This window comes from Egretta garzetta, unplaced genomic scaffold (assembly GCF_000687185.1).
Source record: "Egretta garzetta isolate BGI_Z169 unplaced genomic scaffold, ASM68718v1 scaffold68, whole genome shotgun sequence".
NCBI lineage: Eukaryota > Metazoa > Chordata > Aves > Pelecaniformes > Ardeidae > Egretta > Egretta garzetta.
In genome coordinates this window covers 441,342-463,588 of record NW_009260774.1, presented here as the reverse complement: position 1 = coordinate 463,588, position 22,247 = coordinate 441,342, and the positions used below count along the sequence as shown (strand labels likewise).

General features: G+C 37.5%; 1 protein-coding gene across 1 annotated transcript in view; it reads right to left on the bottom strand.

Moving 5' to 3' along the window:
- The window catches only part of FRS2 (fibroblast growth factor receptor substrate 2), a 40,233-nt gene extending 22,552 nt beyond the window's left edge, over positions 1-17,681 (bottom strand). The window contains exon 1 of the mRNA XM_009646259.2: positions 17,609-17,681. The gene's annotated coding sequence lies outside the window, so the exon portion shown is untranslated. The remainder of the gene's footprint in view (positions 1-17,608) is intronic.
- Between the last annotated feature and the right edge of the window lie 4,566 nt (positions 17,682-22,247).

Here is a 22,247-nt window from a genome sequence, read left to right as displayed (position 1 = left end):
AGTGATCAGCAACTTTTTACTTCTTCTCCCTTACCCCACCCCGCGTTGGTGCTATATAAAAATACTCAATGTCATTTAAAAAACAGAAAAAAAAAACCATAAAGAAAAGCAAATTAGGAGCCTTGTTGGTTTGTTTAAATTCAGGACTGCCAACTGATCCTGAAGAGTGATGTAAAATTTTGAAATGGTAAGGTAGTATTAAATTAATTCTCTACGGTTCTCCTTAGAAGTGATCATGTTAGCAAAACGCTCAAATTTAGGTAAGTTAGTTAAACATTTGTTGGAACACTGTTCATCAGTAATTCCTTAAAAAAACCCACAGTCATTCTGACAGAAAAGCTCTTCTATTCACCATAATTACAGGAGAACTGAAGATTAAAGACCAACTCAAAGAGCTGAGTTAGATGAGCAGAGAGAACTGCAGCAGGGAGCGACGTTATGCTAACACTTAAATACTACATGATGTTTCAGAACCATTTATGTGACACTGATCCTACACCTCTCCACTTTGCTCTAGCATGACATTTTAAGTCCCTCAATCCCTTATCCTGAGGTGTAGCACCCCACATTTTGGCCTATCCTAATGCGATATAAAAGGTAACCACACACATTTAATCCAGGTACTCGGTTGACAGAACTGTTCTATTCAATAGGTACATACATATATATATACACACATATACACACACACACACACGACATTAAATGGAGTTTTAAATCTTCACCTCCACACATTTCAAGAACTCTAGGTCTTTAATGAACATATATCTTGAACAGGAGCATACAAGCTGTTTGCTCCACCATTCCCATTAATCCTTCCAAGGATGTGGGACAACGTGCCTTGTCCTATTCTTTAATCTCTCTCCAGAAAACGATCCTCTTACTCTAAACTTCCAGAGAAACAAGACTTATATTTTACTTGGTGTCATTTTTAAAACAACTTAAACACAGGCAAATATTTTTCAATTTCTTACTAAAACAATTTCTCCAGATCCACACCACCATATTGTTTTCTGTGAATGTCTGCCAGATTAACTACATCCTTTTAAAAGAAACAGCCAGAACATCAAACTCCAAACCGCGACATTACATTAAACAAGCAAGCACTACTAAATTATTTTATTCTTGGAAATTCTGAATCTCTTTAAAAATGTCCTCTGAGGAATAGCATCAATAAAAAGCATCATTTTTACACGACAACAAAACAGCAGAAACAGGACTGAAGTTTTAAGCATAGAATCATAGAATGGTTTGGGTTGGAAGGGACCTTCAGAGGCCATCCAGCTGAGCCCCCCTGCAGGGAGCAAGGACACCCTTAACCAGATCAGGTTGCTCAGAGCCCCATGCAACCTGGCCTTGAATGTTTCCAGGGATGGGGCCTCCACCACCTCTCTGGGCAACCCATTCCAGTGTTTCACCAGCCTCATTGTCAAGAATTTTTTCCTTATAAGCACCACTGATATGGAAATGCTTTTTGGATATAGGATCAAGGAGAAAGGCAAGGAGATGGGAAAATAAAGTAGAAGGCTACAACAGTTAAGTCAAGTAATGGGGCCTAAGAGGAAGAGAGAATCTAGCTTAATTCTTGAAAAGGATGCCTGGCTTGAAACTGTTTAAATAGTGAGTCAGCTCTCCAATATTTAACCACAAATGCCTCCTAAAACTTGAGGCCCACAGCTCTTGCCAAGTCTTCAAAGCCAGCAAAGTGCCAAATTTTGTAATTAAGTAAATGGCACTGAGTTTGTATTTTGTAATATTTTAATCTCTGAAATATTGTTCATTCAAGTATTTCAGGAAAGGTTAAGTTTTGCTTTTATGTTTTTGACATGTTTTGCACAGTCTTCTAATACATTAATAGAAACAACACTGAAAAGCCTGCAAGGTCTTTTTTACCAAAATGTTAAGCAGATTCAGTAAGATGTTATCAAAACTAAGACCATGCCACTGTGTTTTATAAAAATAAACAAACATATAAATACAGTTTCAGTATGTATTCTCAGTATGTGCCCTTCTTCATCCATCCATTGGTTCCTCTTTCACTATCAGCAAGTTCTCAGCACTTGGGTACAAGGAACCTGGCCTTACTGAACATCTTGCTTTTCTAGATGGTTTTTGTTTCTTGGAAAACTGACAATCACATCCTCCCAAGACATCATTAAATCTGGGGGCATTTAAAAATAGTTTGTCTTCTGTATTTACCATTTCTCCCTTTTCTGCACAGAACTCTTTTCATAACATATGAAAGACTCCTGCTTTTCTTCGTTCTGTTTACATGCCTCCTCATGTGCTTCTTGTACATTTTTTTCTTCCCACTTTAAGGAGAAATTCTAATAAACACTTAACTTTACCTCCCCTGTGACACCAATTCATTGTATAAAAGGGGAAGATTAACAATTGCTAGTCACTTCTCTAAATGAAAGCTATGTAGACTTTTCACTGGTAGCTGATGAGAAGTAAGATCCACAATCTTAGGGTACCTTTTGTCACTGCCGAACTGCATCTGCCAGGTTTAAGTTGAATTTTTTTCTTTGCATTTGCAATGAAAAAGAGCATAAGCACATTTAGTTAATGTGGCTGATTTGTTAAACAACAGTAACCTGACTGTGTAGATGCCTCTTCATGCTTTGGGCTACACCAACTGATTAAAATTCTGATTTTTAGGATCTTCCCAGCAGATTTAAGTAAAACCTAAGTATAATAATTTTTGTCCACCCAAGCAACCATTTACTTCTTTTCACAGCTAAATCCCTTACAGTCAACTTCTATGCAATTAAACAACTTTTCATCCTCCCTACAACATCATCTTTAGTTTTGAGTACTCCTTTGTTAGTGATTTGACATACTCCCCGTTAGTCTAGCTGATCCATGCCCTAAAACATATTTTCCTGTTTGAAAAGGAAATTACCAAAACCTGTAGTTTGATCTACCTGTACAGTGAAGAGCAAAGATCCATTAAACAAAAAATCTTTTTTCTTAGTGCTTTACAACTAACACAGCTAAAAGGTCCATTTCCTTGTATAATATTCCCATTTTTTAAAAAGGTCTTTTTCAGGTCTTATAAAATGTTTCCTTCTGAACACTGCTGAAACACTATGGAAATTTCTATAGCGATCCAGATCTCTTGATACAGAGCCCTAGAAGGCTTTATTCTGTTGGATGACTATTATACCACATTAGACAACCGCTGCCCAATGGTAACATCACACAGCATTTTCTTCTAGCAAAGTATAAACATACCTTTCTACAGAATCCATAATGAATGGCCCACTTTGTATAAATCTCTTCCTAACATTGTAAAGATCTGTAAAAGTCATACTAGAAGGATATTCAACAGGAATGGAAACGTGGGTGTTCGTGTGTGCCTGTGTCAGTGTCTACGCACCAGAACAAGCAGCAGAACAAGGATTAAAGCTTAGCTTGTGCTGATAAGAAAGAGCACTGTTCCCACCGCAGTTGTCCCAGCAGTAAGGCTTGTTTGCTGATCAGACCACAGCACAGATAACTTGCCGGTGGAAAAGCCTGCAGCCTAACACAAGGAGGATAGCACTGAGGTTACATCAGATTGCATGTATCGTTCGTTTTCCTGTTAGCCCATCCTCAACACAGACTACTGACATCCATTTAGAATATATATTTTAAAAAAATAAAAATCAAAAAAAAAATAAAAAAACCCAGACTATTAACAGCTGCCTGTCCTAAAATTTATGGAAGCTGAAGATTGAGACAACCATGCCACAACACCTGATGGTAGTCAAGAGATATAAAAGATTATCCAAAAATTAGTTTAGCATTAGCAGTCAAGAGGAATCCCAGAGATGTCATGAGGATTTGACAGCTTTTTTCTTGTCCTGTGTCACGCACAAGGGATCCTGGCTAAACCACTTGGGCACAAGTCTTGCTGCTTTTTGAGCAAGTGGACACGAGTGCAAAGCAAGTGAAATCTGTGAGAGAACAAGTGTCAAGTAACTTAAGAGATCAGAGAAACAAATACCACCTTGCCCTTCTGTAGGATCTTCCACGGAATTCTGTTATACCATTCCTCCTAAAAAGATACATTAATTTAATCTTTAATTAGTATTGTATCACAGAACTGCTGGTTTCATTACAAAGTTAGCTTGAGTAATCATTCACTGTCTTTTACTTTTCAAAATAATGGATTGTAACGCAAGAATGCACACACGGCTTGCAAACCTTTTAAAATTCCTCAATACCGTCAGCTGTGGACCTCGTGATTTGCTACTATTTACATATTTATTTTTTTTTTCCCCCCTGGGACACCCTTCTAAATCTCTATTACCAACTATATCTTTATTACCTGGCAGAGTATTACCTGGGGTGAGATGATTTGAGACGGGGGGGAGGAAACGAAAAAAACCCTGATTTTATTCACCTTTTTGTAAGACTTAATTCTTCCCAAGACATTACTGAAGGCTCTTCTTCAGGCATTTTATTACCCCAGATTTGTAGTTTGCAAGACTGTTTGTACAGTGAAGGTGCTCATGTTGAAGAACAGACATTTACAATAAAATGAGGCTTCCCTCACCAAAAAAAGTCATATATACTTTTATTTAAACAAGTCCTTCCATAAGATTCTTTCCATTACCAAGTTTGACTAGGTGTCACTTGGAAAATAATTTCTGTGGAAGGTTTTCAGGATTAAACTGTTAACTGTGTGTGTCACATGACATTTATAAGCATTGGTACTTTCAACTACACAGAAAAGTCATATTCACCTCATTGTACTGAAATTATCACCTGTTCTCTTAAGTGGCAGATAACCTTTAAGGATAAAAATAACCTTTCTGGATTCTTGTCTTGATAGCACACGCATGTTTTCTAATCAACAACTGTGACGCCTGAATATGCACAGCACAGACAGCAGTCATATCCAAGATTAGGATTAATGAATGCATATGAAGACACACCTATAATCTTCTCTGAATAAGCAAAAGAGTGACACAATTCCATTTAAAAAAAAAAGTGCACACAACTTTCCTCGTGCTGGGACAGCAGCTGTAAGTTTCAGCCTCAGCCAAACCTCAGACACCTCCACCTCTCCTTGACGATGGGGAATTCTGATTGACTGTACCATGTCAAATATTATCTGAAATACTGTAGCCCTCAAAGCCTTCATATAGATTTTTTTGTTTCTCTACCAATCGTATTCAGTGGTAATCTCTACATACAAGTTCATGCTGGCTTTATGATTCTGTGTTATTTTAAGAGTGAATCTCACATGCTGCAAACTTCTCCAACTTCTAGATATTAAGAATGAGGTTGATGTAGTTTAAAATGCCACACTAAAACTTCAAACCCTCTTGCATATGGAAAACAAGCTGATTTGGTTTATAGATAGCATGGACAAGCTTGACTTTGCCCATCCATTTTGCTATCATCTGATGGCTATACTGAATGCCCTTTTTCTCTCAGAAAGGATTATTTCTAGAGACTGCTAAAGATGCCCAGACTTTATTACCATTACTAGCCATGACTACATCAAAGCAGCACCTATAAGTACCCTTTGAAAATGGTATCAATTCCACACAACAGGGTCTTATCTTTACTTGGGACTAAAGCCTCCATAATTTACCCTCCACTGCTACACAATTTATTTTTTTTTCTGATGAACTTCCACAGTGGAGAACATATACATTGAAGGTGGGGGAAGGGGGGGACGACGGGACACCAACCGACATGTGTGCTCCTAGGGTACACTACATTAATTCTTCATATGTATATTATACTCTCTTTCATCAGTAAGACTACTCAAACACATCACACTATTCTGTGCCAGCTCTGCTATTTAATGGATATTGAAGTGGTATCACTTGGTAGAGTACATGAGTAGCTCTTCTGTTACATTTTTTATTATCAAACTTCAAAAAGGCCTTGCAAACAAGAAACCAAAATAAATGTACTACTGATGCTCTGAAAACCCTGCAGACCTCCACCAGAGTTGCCAATTCTCAAGTATTCTTGACATTAACTGCTTTATTGGCTACAGTAGACAAGTTGTCTCCTTTATGAAAAATCCCTATTCGTGCCCCAGCCACCACATCTCCTAAACCAGCATTCCTCCAACTGAAGTCCAGAAGCTCAAGGCTCATTTCACCTTCCCATCCCTCCTCCTCTCTCCTCCAGTCTGAGTAGCACTTTGCAGGAGGCAATGGAGAGTTGCAAGGGTGCCAGGGAGCAGAAGGGAGAGATGACTGCCAAAACCAGGCAGGGGTCATGCAGCAGTAGCGTGGAGGGACAGCAGGAGCAGGACAGCAGGGCTGCTTAGAAATACATGCAGCCACCTTTCAGGTGGGTCACACTTCTGCTGTTCAGAGGCTACACAAGTCAGAGGTACAGCAGTGGGCTCTCTCCTGCTGCTCCTGGCCACAGGTGAGCTCTGGATCTCATCGGTCTCCATGGTGAGCTGCTTCATGGAGCAAGAAAATAAGTTTTTGGAAGGTTACGTTTCATCCAGTTTAGCTTCCTTCAGGTGCCTCCCTGCTGGTCTAGTGACAGAGCTGGCACAACTGAGAGAAGGCAGGAATTTTTTTTTTGGGATTTCAAGCCATACCCAGATCAGAGCTTCACAAGCACAACTTGACCAGCAATAAATTGACTTATGTTCCTTCTCCAGCTAATATGTACATCTCCGCCTAAATGCATGCAAAATATCATTTATTGCTACTGAGAAATAAAATACAAACCAAAAACCCTAACAAACTAACATACAAAGAAAACGCCATACCCACCTGAATTTCAGCTATCTCAGTTTTACTTTTTAGAAACGTTTCTTCAGTTACCCATCACTTTCAGACATCAATATGCCACTCATAACTAATCCGAGTTAAAAGTAATCATTGATTTCCTTGCTCAGCTATTTTTTTAATCTGGACCAGCTTCCTGATCAGGTTCACCACATGAACACCCGAACACAAATAAGGGGGTGGCACTGTTTATACCAACAGCACCAGAAAGAGGAATGCTCTTTGAAACTACGCCCACAGATACACCTTTGTAGCTACCCTATTCTGTGCTGCAGTTAAATAATCAATCACACCCTATTGCCGATGAAAAGTCACAGAAAACTTGAAAGGACAGAACACAGAAGAGTTCAGACTTAGGCAGGTTTGGTTTTTTTTAACAGAAACATTTTAAAGTTACGATTCTGAGTCATCCATGGGGCTTGCTGCTTAATTTTAAAGCAGGTGCAACAAGCAAAACAGGTACTACCCCAATCCAACAATTTTCTAGAAGAGAAATAACTTTAGTTATATAGTTTAAACAGCCAGTTTGCTGCTTCAGGGTATTAGAAGTCTGCCCAAAGATAATACAAAAAACAATTGTTCACAGATTCTACAACTACAGTATTTTGTGGGTGAAAATTCAGTGGTCAAAACAGCACAATTTGTTCAAAAACATAGGATGTAAAATGTTTGGCATAAAACTCACCTAAATGAAGAGCCCATGAATATTTCTGGCACTTGATTAGACAGGAATGGAAAGAAAACAAAAATCTATTCTAATTTGCTCAATTCTAAGAGCTAGATTGTATTTTAAATTCATTACTAATTTACATGATTCAACATCTTAAACTAGACTTCAAGTACAGATGAATGCAAGTTAAAAACTAATTCCAACAGATGTTTAGGTTGATTTACTAAGCCCCTTCTAGATTTACTCTCCAAGTGAAAACTCAAAGCAGTAAAAATACTATATAAAGTACTGACTTCCCTTGTTATGTTTCCCTGCTCCAGCTTATTAGCATTTCTGCAGTGAACTATACATTTTAGTGAATATTTTTTTAAGTAAGGGAAACTGCTTGTTACCAGTGTTAATAGTCAAACTCCTGTAAGGTAGTTAAAGGATCTTCTCTTTCCGCCAGGGAATGATACACAAAAAGTCAAAACCAGATAAACTGAAACAGCACTGTCCACAGAGAGGATTTGTTTTTACTAGTTATCATAACAAAATACAGCAATTTAAAAGTAATTTCTGAGGACCTGTTTCATATATATTTTATAAACCCTGTGTGGTGTTTTATTCTGAGAAGAAATACAGCAATGATTTTTGAGGTGCTCTCTTGTGTTTGAGAGATGTGGGATATTGCCCGATACCTGAGCAGTTGTATCCTAAGCAAATGGATTGAGATGGGACTTCTGGGTTTAGAAGTTAGAGTTTAAATAAATACTTACACCCAAAAAATCATTGGTCAAATGGGGAAAAAAAAAAGTTTACAATTCAAGATAACTTGATAGAACCTTTGAGAATTAAAAAAAATATTTTTATAAAACCATTAAATACAAACCCCAAATAATTAAATATATAAAAAATGGTAATTGGTAATTAATGTCTGTAATATGCTGACAAGAAAACTGGTAGAGCTCTGATGTCTTGAGTAACTCTAAAATCAGTGTCAGATAACTTTCTGGAATACTTTATTTAGCTAGGAAGTTAACAGCTTTCAATTCAAGAGTAAATGGGTGAAATGTAGTATCTTATCAGAACACAAAGTAGACTTGGTTCCTCCATTCTAGCCTTAAGCAGCTTTTGACTAAGAATAAATGTTGGCATTAGAAAAAAAAAACAAAACAAAACAACAACCCCTTTCTCCAGTATTTAAACATTTTCAAAAGCAGTTTTAGAATAAACTACACTTGAACTTGGTGTTGAAATTTATTCTTGCCAAGGACTACATTTTAGCATATCACCACGTTACATACAAGACTGATGGAAATTACAGAAGTGATTGCTGAGTATCTTAAAACATGGAACAGTGGAAATAACATCAATGAACACACACGGCCTGAAAGTATGTGCATTTGTGGATAGAAAAATCCAAATGTTTGCTATGTAACAGAGCTACAAAGCCTGAAATGTAAACTTTAAGGTCTCATTAACATAACTGGTACTTCTGATCTAGTATCTTTGATAATGAGTTTCACCTATTCAAATTAAAAAAAAAAAACAAACCAAAAAAAACCCCCCAAAATCCTAAAACCCTTACTGTACTGGATAAGATGAGGTTTTCCAGAAGCATACAGTTCAGGTAGCAATTTTACAGGACAATTGATTCGTAAAGCATGATTACTGAACATAGTGTTCCTTCTTTTTCTGTCTACCTCAATTTTTTTTTTCCCCGTCTTTCCTAGAGCATTCCGTCTCCTGCCACAGGCACTTCTACTGGGAAATACCCTGAAAATAACAATTGGCCCTTTTGTACCAACTTTGGGGTTTAGTGAATCAGTAAGGTGATGGGTACCACCACACTGCCAAATATTGTGCCCAGTGGAGATGGGCAGTCAAATGAACCCGGACAAGCACCCCAGGTGACAGGACCAGAGGTGACCAAGGCCTCTGGTTTCCAAGACATTTGGAAGAACCTCTGTACATCTCACTGTCTTTCCTGCATTGAGTTGACCTTTCCTTTCTGTTACAGTCTTCATCTCACTTCCTTGTTCCTTCTCTTCTCACTACACCTCATCTCAGCTATCTGCCTCTCATTCCATTTTCTTTGTTCAGTTTATCCGTATCCAGGACCTTGCTACCACCACTGCTGTCAATCTAGAATCATTTATGTAATACATGTATTTTTCTCATTTTGCATGCCTGTCTTATCCATTTAGACTATAAACTCTAAAAAACAGTTGGCAATTCCTGCCCTAATATTTATACTGCAGCTACCACAAGAGAGATGTAATTTCAAGCCGACCATTACACACACTTTAACGGACATGAAAACTGTACGTCCAGCCACAATTCCCTGGCAGGAACCTCTACCAGTCTGAACTGGTACCACCATTTTATCGCACAGCTATCTTGTCGCTTTTGTCCGTTCCCGTGCAGTGAAAATATGCTCCGTCCAAGAACTGGCAATGAGCAGAGTCATTTCAACTATGTTAAAACAGCATTACACTTATCACACAATTTAAGTGCCTTACAGTTCACCCTTAATTTGAGTATAAGTTATGAGTTTTTAAGTGCAATTCTATGCTTAAACAGAGGTATTATTTGATCTTATACTGCTTATAACCCTTCAAACCCACAACTGTGAAGACATGAAACATACAGCTGATGGATACAGGCTTAGAAAGGGGAAAGTATACAACTTGTTAGCAAATTTGACTTAGACAAACTTCCTAAGGAATTGCAGCTATACCTTCCTTACAGTCAGCACACAGTGCTGACAAATCCATTTTTTTATTTTTGTCTAAAACCTTTGTCTGCAACAGTACAAGAGAAAAAGGAAGAAAAAGTAATGGTGGAAGACCTTGAAATAAAGACATTCTCAAGACACACTGTGCCAGAAGTAGTTTACTCTTCCTACAGGAACTGTATTCTTAGAGATAATACAACTAGTGAGCCCAAAGGTCCATATACAGGAGGTTCAATCATGTGAGATTAAAATCTTTTTCATAACCATTTTTAGAGCTTTGCTCATATATACTAAGGCTGAAAGCCACCTTCTAAAAAAGTGTCTCACCATTCCCTTACAATCTGAAGGCTATACAAGGGAAAGCCTATGTGGCAAGGAGAGAAGGTGGGTCAGAAGACCTTGTACCCAGCAAACATTTAAGAAAACTGTTACTGCATGGTAAATGAAGTTGAGCATGTATCGGTATGGACTACACTGTAAACAACCACAGACAACTTCAATGAATAGTTATTAGGTTGGTGCAACTTATTTCTACCAAATGCACAAAAACTATCTTATCAATCTGCCTAAGGGGCCCAAAAAGCTTGTAATTTTGGATATTTGAATGTTTTGGAAACACGTCAGTGAGTATGCTTGACAGGTTCAAAGAACTTTGGTCATCAGTTGGATTGAAACATCCATTAATTACCTAGTCCCAAAAATACACAGAATTATCCAAGTCTCTAATGCAAAGAGGTCAATCTTTACCAAAGCTACACAACAAACAGGCAGAAGGCCATGATTGTTTGTACCCACTGGCACGGTAATACAGACAAGGCTAGTTCCCAAGCACACCATCCATCTCTCCTTTCCAAAGCTTTACAACACAGAAGAACACCCCAGTTACCCAGTATGACTGGTGTTAAGCAGGATGGATTTTACATGTGGTCTCACAACACACAAATACAGAATTTGCTCCACTAATTCTGAAATAGGTTGCTGGTCTTCATTTTGTAAAAAGGAATAGTCTCTTTGAGCTTTCTAGAAACTTTGAGGCACTAACGGCCTGCCTGTGCCTCCATCTCTTCACTGCTATTGCTGCCTGTGCTAGCTAGATAAATCATGCTATTTGTAAAAATAAACACAGATTCTCAAAAAATTATAACGGATCTGTGAAGACTAACACAAAGATTATCATTTCACATTGAATTAACAGATGAACACGCCCTCAAACCACCACCACAAACGGTCAAACAAATCAACGATTGCACAGGCATGCATATCATACTCTGTGAGCATTTTCCCATAGAAATTTACCTATATAAACAATATAATAATACTTTAAACTATATCAAGCTAAATATAAACCATTAAAGGATGCCATTAAGATTAATATGTATTTTCCAAGTAATTCCTTAAAAGCCACATCTTCAATTACCAGAAACTGATGCTTTCAAATTCTTAAGTGTTCTTGCTTATTTAGTCTATCCAGAAAAAGACAGCAGTATGAATGGCAAAACCAGATGTTATTAATAATATGTAATTAACGTCACAAGCTTGCTGCTGATTCAGTGCAACCCCATAAACTTGGGGCTTCTGTTGTCTTTAAGCAACAGGGACAGATAGGATGTTCCTGGGGAGAGCAAAATTCCTGTGAACAGCTGTGTCTAAGACCACCCCTCACAGTCAGTAAAGCTTCAAGTTAGCATTAAGAAGTTAAGTTTCATGTAATAATCTTTCCATCATTCTGAACTTAACAGTAAGCACAATTATTTATACTGAAAAGAGATATTAAGATTAAGGTTAAAGAAAATGGGTGCTTTTTCTACTCTTATAAGCAGATGCTCATGTTAGTAAGGGTCAAGTTTTGTATCAAACATTTTAACATTACAGGCAGACAGCTTTACATTTATTGTGTCCCACTAGCCATATTTAAGTATGTATGGTACAGGAATGACTTGGAGGTGGGGAGAAAGATATGAAAAACCCCATTTACAGAAGAAAGTCAGTTGTGTTCTATTCATATATAATTTCCATTATGAGTAGTACCTATGTACTTTAACCAGAGCATTTGATACTAGTTACATAAAGGGAATACCTAAGATGACTGTACACCTTTTAAAAAAAAAAAAGCCAAACCAGTGAATATTGATAATCAAAACAGTTGTGTAACACTCACTAAAGGCCACTCTAAATATTGCAGATTAAATATTGGGCTACTCCATAAATTTTACACTGCCAACCCCTGCTTGCTTCCCTGGAAGAAAAAAAAAATTCCTACTACTGTTGTGAAATCACAGATAGATCAAAATGACTCAGTACTAATAGTTGCATATCTATGTCCCACTAAACTTGTTCTTCTTTATATGTTGACACTGAAGCCCAGAAAAAATGCCAAAAATAAATCATTATTTTAAAAATTTGTAATTCTCTACTGGAGTTATGTCTACTAGAACTGACGGCAGGGAAGAGATAACAAAAACGCCCCTTTCAAAACCAAGCCTTGTTTCTGAGATAATACAAATTCAGATAATAACAAGGACATATTGTTTCCTCCCATGTATAGAAAATAGGTGCACAGCAGTCAAGTAGTGTGAAGTTCTACTTTTGTGAATTGAGCAGTCATTATGAGACGGGATATTTTAAATTAACTGCTGTGCTCTTTCTTAGAATGCTATTTTGTATTACCTTCAGCTGATCTAAAGGTGACTGCAGCTGAAAGCCATGGTCTTTCCTCCTCTGTCTAATCTCCTGTTTAGCCAGACAAGCTTCAGCCCAAACCACTGCACTCATCTTGCTGATCAGAAGGCCACACTATTACTAGTGCCAACAAAAGGGAGGCTGGACCATGAAGCCTAAGGAGAAATCATAGTCCTCTGTTTTTCCAACAGGTCAAACTGTAACCATTTTAAAGTGGTCATGAAAATACAACTTCATTATAATGTAAAGAGATATTGCAGGGATCTGCTAAAATAGATAAACTTGTACACAACTTTTACAGAAACCTATAGAACACCTAATGGAAAAGAAAACAGGCCGTAGCCTCTGAAAGTGCTTCCTTTCAACGTATTTTATGCAAAGGTAAGTTAATATAAAGCTGTAGTTATGTGTGCAAAGTATAATTTAAAGCAAATACTGAAATCTGTTTAGAAGTTGGGAAAAGTAAGATTTTTATAAGAAGCACAGCATTTCAGTTGCAGTATCAAGAATGGTATTGATAAGGCTTAGACTAACACAAGCAGCATGTTGGCATTCCACACCTTCCAACAGTGTTGTTTCTAACTTCCATTTACATTGCAGTACAAGTGTCAAAAATTCTGCACAAAACCAGCTTCAAAATTTCCTAAATGTTTAGGAACAAGATTAGTGACCATTTACTATAAGAATGTAAAACTTCACTTAAGTGTACAAGTTAAGATTAAGCTCCTGACATTTAAGCTGTTTCATTTGACTGATGGAAGTCATTCCCATTATTTTTCAAAAAGTCAACTACAGATGACGAGCATCCTTACGAACTCCAGCTCCAGCATTATCCAACTCAGTATGAAATTATAGTTCACGTGAACACACAGCATGAAACTTTTGGAAGTTTGTGATTTGCTAAGCCTGATTATTGAAGTGTTTGGCAACAATAGCTGCGAATAGCAAGAATTTTGTGTCCCCCCACCTCTGCAAAAGATCACAGAACTGTTTAGCTTGGAAAAGACCTTCAAGATCATCAAGTCCAACCATTAACCTAACACTGCCAAGTCCACCACTAAACCATGACCCTAAGCACCACATCCGCACATCTTTTAAATACTTCCAGGATGGGGACTCCACCACTTCCCTGGGCAGCCCCTTCCAATGCTTGACAACCCTTGCGGTGAAGAAATTTTTCCTAATACCCAATCTAAACCTCCCCTGGCACAACTTGAGGCCATTTCCTCTTGTCCCATCACTTGTTCCTTGGGAGAAGAGACTGACCCCCACCTGGCTACAACCTCCTTTCAGGTAGTTGTAGAGGGCGATAAGGTCTCCCCCTCAGCCTCCAGTCAACTTGGACCTCCCTGTTTAGCCAGGACTGCTCATACATGATGGAAAGTGGCTTGGTGAACACCTCCACCAGCTCCCTCAGTACCCTTGGGTTGATCCTATCCAGTCCCACAGGCTTGTGTGTGTCTAAGTGGTCTAGCAGGTGCTAACCATTTCCCCTTGGATTACAGGAGCTTCTTTCTGCTCCCTGTCCCTGTCTTCCAGCTCAGGGGGCTGGGTACCCTGAGAACAACTGGTCTTACTACGAAAGACTGAGGCAAAGGCGGCATTAAGTACCTCAGCCTTCTCCTTGTCCTATGTTTCCCCCCACATCCAGTAACAGATGGAGGTTCTCTTTAGCCCTCCTTTTGTTGCCAATGTATTTATAGAAACATTCTTTATTGTCTTTTACAGCAGTAGCCAGATTAAGTGCTAGCTGGGCTTTGGCCCTTCTAATTTTCTCCCCGCATAACCTCACAACATCCTTGTAGTCCTCCTGAATTGGCTGCCCCTTCCTCCAAAGATCATAAACACTTTTTTTCACCACTACCCCCCCCCCCCCTCCCCCCCCGAGTCCCAGCCAAAGCTCTCTGCTCAGCCAGGCCAGTCTCCTACCCTGCCAGCCTGCTCCTGTGCCTTTAAGATTTCCTTCTTGAAGAATGTCCAGCCTCCCAAAGAACTCTGTCAACAAAGTCTGCGTTAAGATTTCCTTCTTGAAGAATGTCCAGCCTCCAACTCTGTCAACAAAGTCTGCCCTCTGGAAGTCCAAGGTGACAGTTCTGCTAACCCCCCTCCTTACCTCTCTGAGAATTGAAAACTCTATCATTTCATGATAGCTATGCCCAAGACGGCCTCCAACCATCACATCACCCACAAGTCCTTCTCTGTGGTCATCATCATAAGGATTAATTTAGAGCAAGAACATAAACTTTAAGCCTTCATATGAAGTAGCACATTTCACATCTGATTTCTAATGGCAGTGCAAGATAAATGGCTTGCTTTCACCTTAAAATTAATATTCAGTAAACCAGAAGGACAGTAGTAGGTTTTAAAAACTTACTACACTGCTTAGTATTTCAAGTTAAAAGGATACCTTTGAAATTATAACTACATATTGTTTGAAAATATTTTGGCGTTGGCACAGAATCTGCAAAGAATAGCCCAAGCTTTAACTTAATTATCCTTTTACAAGAATTGTGGTTTGAGAAAATACAACAACTTCATAAACATAATAATCACCAAGCGTAATAGCCTTTGGCAATAATGTTCCAAAGCAAGTTTGGATAATCCAAGATAAACCATGACTCCTAATTCTTTCTCTCTGTACTTTTGCAGTTAATATAAAAAATTCAAAAGCAAAGGAAAATGGTGTGTCTCAGACTGTACAAGCAAACACAACAAAAGCTTCTGTCAAAGCAACACATTACATCCATCAATAATTGAATTAGTTAACAAGAGTATGTTACAGAAACTGCAATCCAACAACAAAATCTGCAAAAGCAACATTATTTTCTACAACAGAAATAGAAAGGAACTGAACAAAATTTAGACACAGTTATAGAAGCAGCGTGAAATAATCATTATGCTACTTACAGTGCACATTAATCCCAGATAGTCTATACATTTATTGCAACCCCTCTGTCTACACTGGAAGACACCCCAAAACAAAAGCACAGAAGCCACTTAACCCTGCCTAACAATACTGCAGATATTTTGAAAGTCATTTAGACTTTGAACTCACAATAATTAGCTACTGCTAAGACACTAAACCACCGTAATTCAAATAGGTGCTATTTGGACCAATTAAGTCAAGCACCCAAAATTAAAAATATTCTAAAAATCAAGTTTATTCCTAAGTGATTCCTAGACCCCTTTCTTTATCAGTTCCCATTCAATTCCCTATGCTCATCCAACTACCTTATCTTATCTTGCCTAGCTCATACAACTTCTGTTTAATCCCACCAACCTTTAGGCTGCTCTCCTCTGTGAAACAGCCCAGGTTTCCACAGGTCCAGTTCTACATCTGAATTGGATATATCCTCGATAATAGCTGATCATTACAACACACTAATAATTTGCTTATTCTAAACATATGTGCTTTGATACTGATGTACAACTTCAAGTAAATTATTTAACCCTGAATATTTCAAGTATTATTAACCTGACATCCCTATGCTCCTTCATAAATTCCAACCCATTTGTGTTGACTATCTGAATACACAGATCAATTTCTGTACATTAGCTCCTAAACTACAGTAGGACAAAATTATCGATTTTCATTTAGATGTCAATACTGCTTAACAAGTGTTCTGGAAAATAACAAGAGAAGCAAGAATATTACGCAAAGCACGTGTACTGATGTTACTTTCCTTGGGAAGGAGAGAAGACTTTTAATTTACATTATTTCAGTCATCCTATATGCCTCCATAACATCACAAGTGAGAGGGCAGCAAAGTGCAGTGAAGAAGGGAAAACCAACAGCTGGAAAAATTTTAAACACTATATGAAGAAACCACAGCCAGATTATATTCATCCCTCGCTTCTGCTGTGCCAGCAACTCAAAGCCCATGGTATGCTGCAAGGAAGGCTGCTGTCAAATTCTGAATTTTTGTTCTGCAGACTTATGCGAACTCTTCTCCAATAGAGACAGTGACCTTTGCAGGCAGTCCTGTTGCACTAGCCTACTTCAGGCAGGATCATGAGCATGCTAACTTTCCCCGTTCTAGCAGCTCTACACAGCAGCAACATGGATCAGTTAGCCCCAGTGGTGTAATTTTTACATTATTCAATCTAAAATGCATTCATTTTTGGCTGAGGTGATACTTTTTGTCTATTATATTCACTGAACTAGGGCCAAACCGGATAGAACAAATTTGTATGGCTCTGTTAATTTTAGCCATTTTTGTAACTCACTATGTACTGAAGCAATAGCTGAGTCCTTTAATCTCTAGTACATCTAGGCTTCCTTGCTGGCCATCAGATAGCCTAGGGAACAAGAGGTAATCATAAGGTCCTCAGAACTCAGTCTACTATTTGTGCAGTACTGTACATGACTCATTTGAGAGTTTCCCTAGAGAATCATCTATAGTTGACACTTTTGAGCAGTTTAGTTACATTTGCAAGTGTTTAAAATCTCTGCCAAGTCACTATTATAGACTTCTGCCATCAATTGTGAAATGTAACCTTAGATGAAGCTTAGTAAAAAAAAGTAGTAAAAAAGATGTACAAACAATGCATAAAATCTGTATGAAAAGTCACAGGACACCACATAACCCATTGGTACAATCCAGTACCTTAGGCGCAGGCCGAATGTGTGCCTATGAATGCACACGCTTCATAGGGAAGCATTTACAGTTTTCTTGGAAATAAAATGAAGTTCTGGGAAGTAGCAACCACCATCACCAAGGAGCCAGTGGATAAATTCACTATCCTCACAAGGTGCCAGCCCCCCAACAAAATCCCTACCTCATTCAGGAACGAAACACTGAACCACTCATGATCAGCTGCTAAATCGCTGCAGTTCACATCATGGCCTTCTAAAGCAAACAAACAAAAAATACTGTAAGGCTTACTGTAAAGTGATTTACAAATAGTTTAATCACCCACGTACAAGATTATTGTGCAAAGCAACTCCCTGCCCCAAGATATGCTGTCACTATTTTTGAGTTAAAATAAAAAACCAAAACCTACCGACATCCAATTTATCCGTTAAAACTTCACCCAAGTGTAAAGCAGCTGGGCAAAACCGTGCCACTCAAACAACTTAGAAGTATATTTAGAGGAAGCGGCAATGATCTACTCACTGTGTATCTGCACCAGCAGATAAGAATTTCAAGTCTCAGTAATAATGTGTTTCTATAAAAATACATTTTTTTAAAAAGCAAGAGTCCCTAGTCCCAAATGACATGATATTTAACAAACAAAAAAAAAGGTGGAATTTTCTTCTTCTCTGTATCTCAGTTTGGAAAGAAAGAGTGGTGGGATTTTAGCACAGAGCAAAAGAAACTCTGCTTCTAGATTTTTAGCAAATCTCCATTCAAGAATGGTTTTACTCTCACCAGTAGGGTAAAAGCAATATATTCACAAATACAGATTTGAAACCCCAAAAAAGTTTAAATAAAGTTTGTTATTAGGGTTAGACTACGAGTAACTTGGCAAGTAGCTTTTTAATATACAAAATTTAACATCAAACATTTTGGTGACAGTTTCAGTTATATTTTATTCATAACTCTAGACTTCCATTTCAAAGACAACACCTCCTTATTCTTTCTAGTTTTATGTTCTTTTTACATGCCCCTATGTAGTTACAAAATTTCCTGTAACTACCCACCTCAAAATAGTCCATTCATAATGAAAGGTAATCAGTGATGTAACTTCACTGAAGTTATGTTTGTACTGGAATTAATTCATAGAAAGCCTGTACAATGAATGTAAACCAAGATCTCTCTCAAATCACTAACAGCCAGCCCACAATATTTACTATTCAAAGTAATATGTAAAATACTTCTACTGTTCACCATACACTGCTAGGCTTTATTATTCCATCGTCTCAAGAATTCTTCTGTGATATTTCCTTGTTTGTTCTGAAGTCAAGAATATAGAAGGCTTTCTGAAGCTACATTTCCTTGGTATAGCACACTTGAGAAATAACAGTTCATACAGAACAAACCTAAAATCTAACCCCTTAAAAACCTCATTAATACAGTATTTCACTTATTCTGCCTCAGCTGACAAGGAAGTTTTATATATTTCATTATACAAGAGTTTACATTCTTTTCAGCTCCTGGGTTATGTCCAATTTTTGACAATCTGAATGCTAGCATTTCTACAGACTAATGATGGAACAGAACATAAAGCTGAATGCACCCAAGTGATGGAAGAGAGCTGAAGATTTTCTTTCTATAAGAGAATGAACATTAGCAGTCCCTTCCCTGTCCTACCCCCCAAAAAATTTTTAGCTATTAATCAACAATAAAAGCTATGTTAACTTGTGTAACTCCATTAAAAGAAAAAATAAAACCCACACACATCTAGGTCACACCCTTTTATGTGCAGCATTGGAAAGCAACGTGAAGAAATACCTATTATAGACATTTGACAGCAAGACTAGAAAACAGGTCTTGCTTCAAATATGTTTATTTTCTTGAAAAAAAATCTAGAACTGTATGTAATCAAGCACTACAACAGTTCATAAAAAACTGTGTCAATCAATTTCAAAATAATTAGCTACTAAATGGGTAGCATGTCGAAACAAATACTGCACTATTTTTGGTGCAAAAGCCTAAAACTACATATTTCACGTACAATATAAAAACTTATGCTTCTGATAGAACACCTCATAAGAATCCAACGCACCATCCTTAATGCACTGCTCACTTTGTAAGTCAGCACTAGAGTCAATCAATATAATAGGACCGCTGCAACCAGCCATCTCCTAGTCAGTGCAGGAGCATTTGACAGATCACATAACAACTGGTTAATATCACTCTACTTATTAGCATAAATTATGTCATGGTAGTCAACATTTAATCATTTAAGAGCTTTCCCTAGAGTACACTACTTATTAAGTACTTAAGTCTGTCCTCAAAGCTTCAGCTGAACAGGTTTCCTGCTCTTCAGACACCTTCCTACTCCAAACTACAAAGAAATCATCCTTCCAGTAAACTCCAAATTGACCAGCATATATGCTTAAGTTGAACCTTACTTTTCCTACATATCTCACTAAATTTTGTCACCCATAGTTCAATGAGAAGTCAAAATACCAGGCAAAATCTTACATGAATCAGGATCTAAATAAAGAGCTGCTCAAAACTGTGCTCCAATAGATGAGATGTGAACATAAAACTTAACTGCTTGCCAATTAATTTTTTTACACACCTGTGAACCTTAAAATTTCACAAATATTTAAACCAGGACACAAACATTCACAGCTTGCCTTAGGCTGAGCCCCAGGGTAAATCGGAGGTGCTTATGTCCTTGAAGGGGGGAAGACAGGCTTGACTAAGTGTTATTGATTTATTTTAACATCAGCAGTGAAGAATTCACAGAAAAATGCTAAACAGATATCCTATTGGCACAATCAAACCTTTGGAAAGGTAGTTTTCTTTTTAATTGCAAGCTATGGACAACATTAAACTCCTTTTTACTTGAATATGAAACTATTTAAAAAACATACAATTTTAAAAAGTTACATCCATTTAACAAATAGAATTCTATATTACAGCTGACATTAGAAATACAAACTCTTCAAGAGAAGGAAAATTAAATTTAGCAGACATATATGAAGTTTTGCTCTATGGGGCCAGTTTATAGCGACTTCACAGAACAAGGAACCCTGAAGCAGGAATAAATAAATATTTATTAAGCAAACTTATCGACACTTATGGCCTAAAGCAATAGTAAAAGAAAACACATTTGTGAACATCAGATGATCCACATTCACCATAGGCACAGAAAATCCAAGACAAATAACTTGAACTTTAGATTTTGAAGGGCACTCTGTTGCCCTTTACTAGCAGAAATATTTCAAGACCCTAAGTGGCCATAAGTACCTTAAAGCAGCAGTCATAATATACACTTAAACAGAAACTAGCAGCTTATCTAAGTTTCTGGTATATGTTGTGCCTCTGAGACAAAACACCTGTTGCTCTGTAACTGAAGACCAAGAGCACAAGCTGGAAATGCTCTCCCCACCTCTGTTATCGGAAAAAGTTCTGGAACCTGGGGAGGGAGGATATAAGCACTGGATAAGAAAGGTTCACCCATCTACCTGTCTACTAAAAAAGAGGAGAAGTAGGGAAGAAAAAATAATTAAAAAAAAGAAAATAGTTTGTCTGAAGCCTATGTAGCACATTCCCTTTTTCCCTTCCTGTATACATTCTTTTCTAGTCCAGCAGTTTTTAGGAATGGAGCACTCTCTGGAGTTGCAGGACTGATCGACTGGCATGTACTACTGAGAATTTCTCTAAATACAGGTATAACAATATCATTATAATAATACTAAATAGATACTGCAAAGTTAAAGTTTAGAGCTCAATTTATTGGATAATACCGTATTTAATATTAGCTTGTTCATTACTTTCTAAGACCTAAAATGTATTAACCAAATGCCTTTTAACAATGAAGTTTAATGTAATGGCATCCTTCCCTGCAAAATTCCAAGTGAAGTTCTCTCAGGAACCAAATACCACTGCCTAAAACTTTTATAGTAAATGAAGAAAGAGAGAGCTATCAGAAAGATAAGGAAGTAGACACATTCACATAGAGCATCCAAATATCTGCCAATTAAATGCTTTTAGAAACCTTGAAGTAGGAGCCAATTATTTAAGAATTTAAGACTACCTCCAGTCTATCTGCACAAATGCTGTATATGAAACATCCAGCTTACTTCAGCATTAACATTTGTACCCAAGAGAATTAACACTAAAACTGCCACTGCTCTAATCCTTTTACATTTATGGTAGTACAGACTGATGAATAACATGTACACCACACTTGCAATTTCAAGGCACAAAAGTCTACTCAGTAGATTTTAAGGGAATGAGATACAAGGCAGCTGCCACGACCCAGAAGAGATTCACAATGATTTAATTCTACTATCCTAACACAGGTATCCTAAGACAGGTACAGCAATCCATATTAAAATGGATTACTGTAACTATTAAAATGGATTACTCTATTATAATTGGTTTACTTTTTCATTGTATTACCAGCCAAAAACATTCAAATAATGAGAAGCCCCAAAAGTTTAACTTTCTCCAAAAAAACCCAAACCACCCCCACCCAAAACAAACAAACAAAAAAACCCAAACAAAAACCAAAACACAACTCACTGACTCAAAAACCTTGTGACTCACATTTTCATGAGACATGAAAGAAATATTTAAGAGCCACTTGGCTTTCCTTATTAATAAAAACTTATTACCTCTCAATATTAGCTTTAGTTCTGCAATAAGTCAGGTATAGGACATGGCACTTCATATTACTTTTATTGCCAGTTTAATTCATTTAATTCATTCAATATCATTTAAATAAGCTGCAGATTACACCTGATTCACCAAAGTGAGTCTCACCAAAGAAACCTGCCAAGTGCAAAAAAAAAAAA